At 35.3% G+C, this 7231-nt stretch overlaps 1 pseudogene; it reads right to left on the bottom strand.

Moving 5' to 3' along the window:
* Nucleotides 1-1378: 1378 nt before the first annotated feature.
* Nucleotides 1379-3737, bottom strand: LOC120123201 (annotated as a pseudogene).
* Nucleotides 3738-7231: the final 3494 nt, after the last annotated feature.

The following is a 7231-nucleotide window of genomic DNA, read 5'->3' as shown; positions in this document are numbered from 1 at the left end:
GATTAAACTGTTCGGCGAAGATATCTGGGCTGTTCTTCATTAAGCTTACTACAAACAACTCTAATTACGTAAAATTATAGACATGTTTGCAATGATCGTAATTAGGCTTGGAATTTGTATTTAATCGATTCATTAATGATGTTTGTTTAAAACACAGTTTAATTTTTTTTTCCGATTTTGCATTAAAAAACACAATTCAATTTAATTCAACTCGTAATTTTTTAATTAGATTCTATTATTTTTTTAATTGAACAATAAAATTCGACTTGAATTACTCAAAATTTTAGTAACTAGTTTAATTTTCAAGTTAGGGTTGAGTCCCTCAATCATATATGATATATGTACATCACATATATAAAAATATGCATATATATATATATATATATATATATATATATATATATATATATATATATGATCATAGAAAGTTGTTTAAATCGAAATAAATATTGTAACACTATAAATATTTGCAATTAAATTTAAACATAAACTCAAACAACTTGACTCGACTCGAATTTTATAAACTCAACTTAACTCGAAAAAAATTCAAATAAAATTTGAGTTATAAAATAAACTTGTTCGTTTGGGAATACTTCTCCAAACGAGCAATTACAATGAAAAAATATCGTTTTCCCAACTTGATTTGAGTCAATAATCACATTCGAAATGTAAATTTTTTAGCAAGTTGGAACGCTTTTACGTGTTGGACATAATTTTAGGCCAAAAACACTTTCATAAACATTCTTAAACAGCTCCTAACTCAAAATATTTTAACTCGATTGAACGCTCATTCTTACGCACATTGGTTATAGAAAGTCTAGGGTTGGGCATGCCACCGAATTCAGGGAGAGGCTGGTGAAACTCGAACCTTGATGAATTAGTGAGTAATCAATCAAATGGAGCCGATAACTATAAATGTATACAATACATGCATATAGTTTAAGTATAATTACCATGAGATTCATAGTACTTGTTTGACTACCTAGCTTAACTACCAGGCTAACACGTACCATGGAAGTTGGCAGTCAATTGAGTATATGGCAACAAAATGACCATTTATCCTTCCAATTCAACTCAGACACCAACTACGTACCCTCTTGCATAAGCCTGTACTCAGACATGGGCAGTTGAACAAGAAACATAACGAGTATTTGCTCCCGTCGAGTAATTTGGCCGATCGATAAATGGAAAGCCTCTTTTAACGAGCAAGCGCATTGGACAATCTATTTACAGAACCAGTCAAGACAAAAATTCCGTATCCACTCTCGTAAGCAGCGAAAAAGTCCTATTGTAAAAACCTTATGAACATCAAAATGGCACAGAAGCTAAATTTTCTATGAAAAACTTGGGAAAGTTAGAAGTCACCTGAAAAGAAGAGTTTGATATTCCTTAAATTACCAGCCAGGCAGGGCAGCCACTATACTGAACTGGTTTAACACGGTTGGCTTTTTATTGAGACCGGTATGTTAGTCCAGCACATTCCATTACACGAAATACAGTAACTTTGAGCACAAATTCCCTCGATCTGAGAAGTTCAAAGACACAGACATCTCCTTCTCCCAAATTATTCTCCAATTTAAATTCATAACATCCTTGACTGAACTTAGCCCTGCGACCTCTATCAAGACATCGAACAGGCCACTGTCTCCCATCTGGAAGCTGAAGTTTATTGAATCCAAAAATCCCACTTAAGTGTTGCTCGGCAAAGCATGACGATAAATACTGCAATAGAGAAAATCAGAATGTAATAATAGACAAGGCTATATATACCGAAACCAAAAGAGGAAGTACATTGTATTCAATGCTTACCATAATACATCCCCTGTATAGATATGACGGTCGCAAGACGACCCTCGAATGTTTTGGCTGCATTAATTGCCCTCTCTCTTTCTTCAGCAGTCACAATTCTCTTTCAGGTTGAAACACTTTCATAAAATCTATTGCACATTTCCATGTCATCCTCATGTACGAGAGATGGAGTCTCTTCATCTACATGTCATCGAAAAACTGATGAGAAATTCCAAAATACTTTCACACTGCAAAACAAAGGAGGACTCACCAGGCTCAAGCTTCATATTTTTCCTCACCGGGTTTTTCTGGTTTTGGTAGCTCTGCACCTGAAGAATGCAATTTTACTTCATTATCAGAATCTCTTTAAGTTCAAATGCAGTAAATGAAAGGCCATACCCTGAATAGGTTGATTATTAACACCATTTGGTGCGTGAGGGTTGACTTCACCAGTCCAGTTTATGCAGCTGTTAAGTTTAGACCCACCAAACAAATTAGGCAGTTCCAGAGAGAGGCATTCATCGTCTTCAAGTTCTTCAAATGGATATCGTCTTCCGAGATTGTATTGATTACCAACGAGCATTAGTCTGATAGTTAATTTCTGAGTTGTACAAGTTAAATATACTAACCCTGAAAACGGAATTTTCTTCGTATCTGAAAATCAAAAAGTATCCAACACGAATATAGTAACGTTCAACGAATTCCTGCCAACCCTCCTTAAACCAAACCTTGTTGTCAGTTTTCTTTATTCCTACACGCCAAACATGGCCATCAGGAACAGTGAGTGCAGCAGCAACAGAAAGTTCATCCCTGAATCTCTTAACAAAGTTATCAGGTATCCTCTGCAAACACCCAAAAACAAGTTAGACCAATTCATCCAAGGAACGGTATTTAGCAGATTAACATCCATAACAATGTGGCATTAAACCTCATGCCATACAAGGAAAATTACTTTTCGATCCTTTTACCTAATACTAGCATCGAGATGAGAAGATTGAATCATTTCAAACAAAAGGATATAATAAATACATTCTCACACATACATACACATGGTAAGTAGAACGCAATAACCAAATCAATATATCCATGAACAAACAGAGAAAAAGGCAACAGATTAAAATTAAACTCCCTATATATGTAGATGAACTTTCCTGACTTGTTCATAACCATTACGGAATCGCCACATATTTGGTGCATATTTGATAAAATTCAGTAGCAGCATAATCCAGAAAGAAATGTCAAACAAACAGATGGCAAACTATGGATGATACTTGACAGATTCCGAAACCAATGTAGCATACGACAAGAATGAAGAATGAAATGCAGAACACAACTAGTAATAACTTGCAATTTTCTTAATTAATAAAGATAACATTTTATTATCTAAAGTTATGTAAATAAAATCATGAATATTTAATTGATTCTAAAAGTATCCTCACAGCTTCAATCTAAAAAGACTCTTTAAGAAGAATTTAGATAATTTATTTCTTCCATTTTTTTATACTTTACCCAGTTCATCCAGTAGCCAAACAAACTCCTAGTATTTTATTCAAACAAAATCATATCACACCAGCTACCAAAACATTAATTTAGTTTTTCAATTTCTCCCTAGTTTTACCCTAATTCCCATCAACCAAACATACTCTTAGCAGGTCTTAACATTCAAAATTAATCTTCAGGTCTCAAAAACACAATTCAAAACCCAGAAGAAGAAGAAAAATCAACAGAAACCCAGAGTTGAATATTACGTAACAAACAAAACCCATGATCTACTCCCATCGATCTCTAGTTTCTCAATCCTTAAATATTGAATTAAACGAAATATAAAAGGGGAAATTTGGGTTTTGAGCATTTTTACCAGTTTCTTGTCCAGGAGAGTAGCGGAGAGAATAAGCTTATGGAAAGAATGGCGTGGCATTTGGTAGAAAATTGTCAGATCATATAATGATTTTGAGTTCGAACGGAGAGTATAAGCTTATGCATATGTATGTATGTATGTATATATCTATCTAATTGTACTCCCACTGAATGAAATCATAATACTATGCTGAGTACTTGAATTTATATATTAAAGGAACTGAAAAATTAAAAAGGAAAAAATCTCAACAGACAGAAAGAGAAAGAAAAGAGTTTTCGGATCTGAGTCTCCCCTTTCTCTTCTTCTTTCCCACTGTCTGTTTTTTTTTTCAGCGTTTGTTAACTCAGTTACTCACTGAGTTCATATCTCGGATTCTTAAACTCGCACTCTTCGTATGACCCCACCAGCATCCGTTTTTAATTTCAATAATAGTTTTTTCTCAGAGAAAATAACTTTAGTAACAAAAAAAAATGCCTTATAATATATGATTTTAATTAATTTTTTTTTTTAGATTTACCAAAGTGAATATATAAATCGCAATGCGATCGATAATTCGCAACGCAATCTCCGGTATCGCAAATCAGTTTTCAGATTCACAACGTGAACTTCGACTATCGCATTGCGATTTACATATTCGCATTGCGATAGTCCAAGTTCGCGTTGCGATAGTCGAAGTTTGCGTTGTTCCAAATTCGTTACGATAGTTGAAGTTCGCGTTGCGATTTTTTCCAAATTCGTTGCGGTAGTCCAAGTTCGCGTTGCTATTTATTCCAAGTTCGTTGCGATAGTCGAAGTTCGCGTTGCGATTTATTCCAAATTCGTTGCGATAGTCCAAGTTCGCGTTTCTATTTATTCCAAGTTCGTTGCGATAGTCGAAGTTCGCGTTGCGATTTATTCCAAATTCGTTGCGATAATCCAAAATCGCAACGACTGGTTGTTTGTATTGCATTTGTTTCTTAAGAATTTTCTCTAAAAATATAGTATTCGCGCGGACGTGTCGAAGACACGTATTACCATTACCACGACCACGACCACGACCCGACCCGAGACAGACGGCGGCGGCGCGCGAGAGTCCCCCTTGTTCTCTATCACTCAACAAAGAAGTGGAAAAGCCAAGCCTTAAATACCATTCACAATAGTGTTTTCAATACTATGTGGGATTGAACATTACCAACACTTGTTCCCAATACTATGTGGGATTGAACATTACCAACACTTGTTCCCAATACTATGTGGGATTGAACCTTAAATAGTGATATTATTTTTGAATGTTTTGCTTAAAATTACAATAATCGCGATTGATTGTAGATTGACTTTTAATTATGACATATCTAATCGTATAATACTAATGCAATTGGTTGCTGATTCAGTTATTTTAAGGTGCATGATTGTTAATTGTTTCCTGAATAATCACATTGTATTGGAAACAAGTGTTGGTAATGCTCAATCCTACATAGTATTGGAAACACTATTAGGAATGGTATTTAAGGCTTGGCTTTCCCACTTCCTTGTTGAATGATAGAGAACAAGGGGGACTCTCGCGCGCCGCCGCCGCCGTCCGTCTCGTGGTCGTGGTCGTGGTCGTGGTCGTACGTGTCTTCGACACGTCCGCGCGAATACTATCTTTTTAGAGAAAATTCTTAAGAAACAAATGCGAATATGAAAATCGCAATGCGATAGTCGAACGCAAATACAAAAAAAATTAGTTAAAATCGTATATTATAAGACATTTTTGATCACTGAGGTTATTTTCTCTTTTTCTTATAGGCACTTGCTAATTTTAGAATTGGAGTGATATTGTATTTAATATAATATTCATATCTTGAGGAATATTCATTGTAGTATTGATAAATTTAAAATATTTATTATAATGTATATATTTTGTTAAAATATTATTTTTATGAAAGGATTTAAGTTTGAATAATTGCGTTATATGATGTAATGTACATATATTTTATTTTGATAATACATAAACAAATAGAGATTAACTAGAACCAAGAATATCGTTTTGCAGTATGGCCATAATTTCCAGTGGAGGATCCGTGAATTCAAATTCATAGATGGAAGCTCCACGACTCAAACCAGCCAAGCGATCAGCTGCAATGTTTTGATCTCTATGAATATGTCAGAACTTTATCCTCCAAGCACGATCTCGAAGCTCCAAAATAGCCTCTACCAAGGCACTCCTTGCTAGCACCTCCGAATCGCTTGTACAAATTCTTGAAGTATCATCTGTTTCTACCTCTATGTATTGAAAGCCTAACCTTCAAACGTGGCTTAAGATGTCATGAATCACCCAAAACTCGCCCACGAGAACCAAGCATCGTCCCAAGCTCCCAGTAAATCCGAAGATCCAATCACCCTAGTCATTACGTATCCACCGACAACAGTCATTCTATCGTTTGATCGAACAACTCCATCAGAATTAGCCTTGACCCACCCAATAGGGGGCGCAACCACATCACAGAATCAACCCTTAACTCAAGATTACTACCTGTTGTAGAGGCCTCGTAATGGTAAACTCATCAGTCAATCTCCTGCACATCAAAACAAACTCCTCCCTTTGCACATAATTTGAGTAAAACGACAAACTACACCTGTGCATCCACAATTACCAACAAATTACCGTGTAAAATGTTGCTTGGTCACCACTAAAATGATACATTAAATCCTGCCATTTGAAAGTAAGGTTCTTAACCAATCATATCTGATATGGTAATGCAAGGAACTCCCCCAACATCTTCGTTCGAATTATCCTCATCTAAACATATTTAGCCATTTGCCATCGACGTAGTACATGGTCGATATCTTCTACTTCCTTACCACAGATTTGACAAACAGTCATATTCGAGATATGACACCTTGACCTTTCATGGCCAACTAGCCATAAAAAGGTCTTTATTCTTTGCGGAGCTTCAACTTTCCAGACCATCTTCCAATCATCCTTGAATCATCAAGTTGCGTAAAGGAGCTATAAGCTGATTTGGTTGTAAATGACCTATTAGCTTCCCAATGGTAACTAGGACATCGTTTATCGAGTGAGCTTGAGGGGGCTTAACAGCCGCAATATGCTGTACAATATGCTCAAGCAACACTGTCAATAAGCTATCCCAATCTCAAGAGCTAGATGTGTTCAACGTATTTTGATATAACAATTTTATGGGCGAACATATTTTTGGACTAAATTGAATTTATTCTAAGTTTTTAAAAATAATTCAAAGTCTATAAAACTTGAATTTTAACACAAAAATGATTTTCTAGAAAAGAAGTAACGATAATGTTCTTATAGTATCGATACCATGTGAATAGTATCGATATTGTTCTTATAATATCGATACTCTCATGACAATATCGTTATTGCCTATTTGTTTTGGATGTGTTCATATTCCAATAGGCATATTTGGTATTGATACTTAAAGGAGTATCGATACTTTGTATAGTAGTATCAATACCATGACCTCAGCACCGATACTCCTAGCCCAATGGTTGAAAAACAACTAGTTTTTATTAGTGTAATATCGATACTCCAAGCTCGAGTACCGACACTTCCTGGTCTGGGTAGTTTTATTTTGCAGCAATCAAGTC

Source organism: Hibiscus syriacus, unplaced genomic scaffold (genome assembly GCF_006381635.1).
Source record: "Hibiscus syriacus cultivar Baekdansim isolate YM2019G1 unplaced genomic scaffold, ASM638163v2 tig00110391_pilon, whole genome shotgun sequence".
NCBI lineage: Eukaryota > Viridiplantae > Streptophyta > Magnoliopsida > Malvales > Malvaceae > Hibiscus > Hibiscus syriacus.
This window is presented reverse-complemented; position numbering and strand designations above follow the sequence as displayed.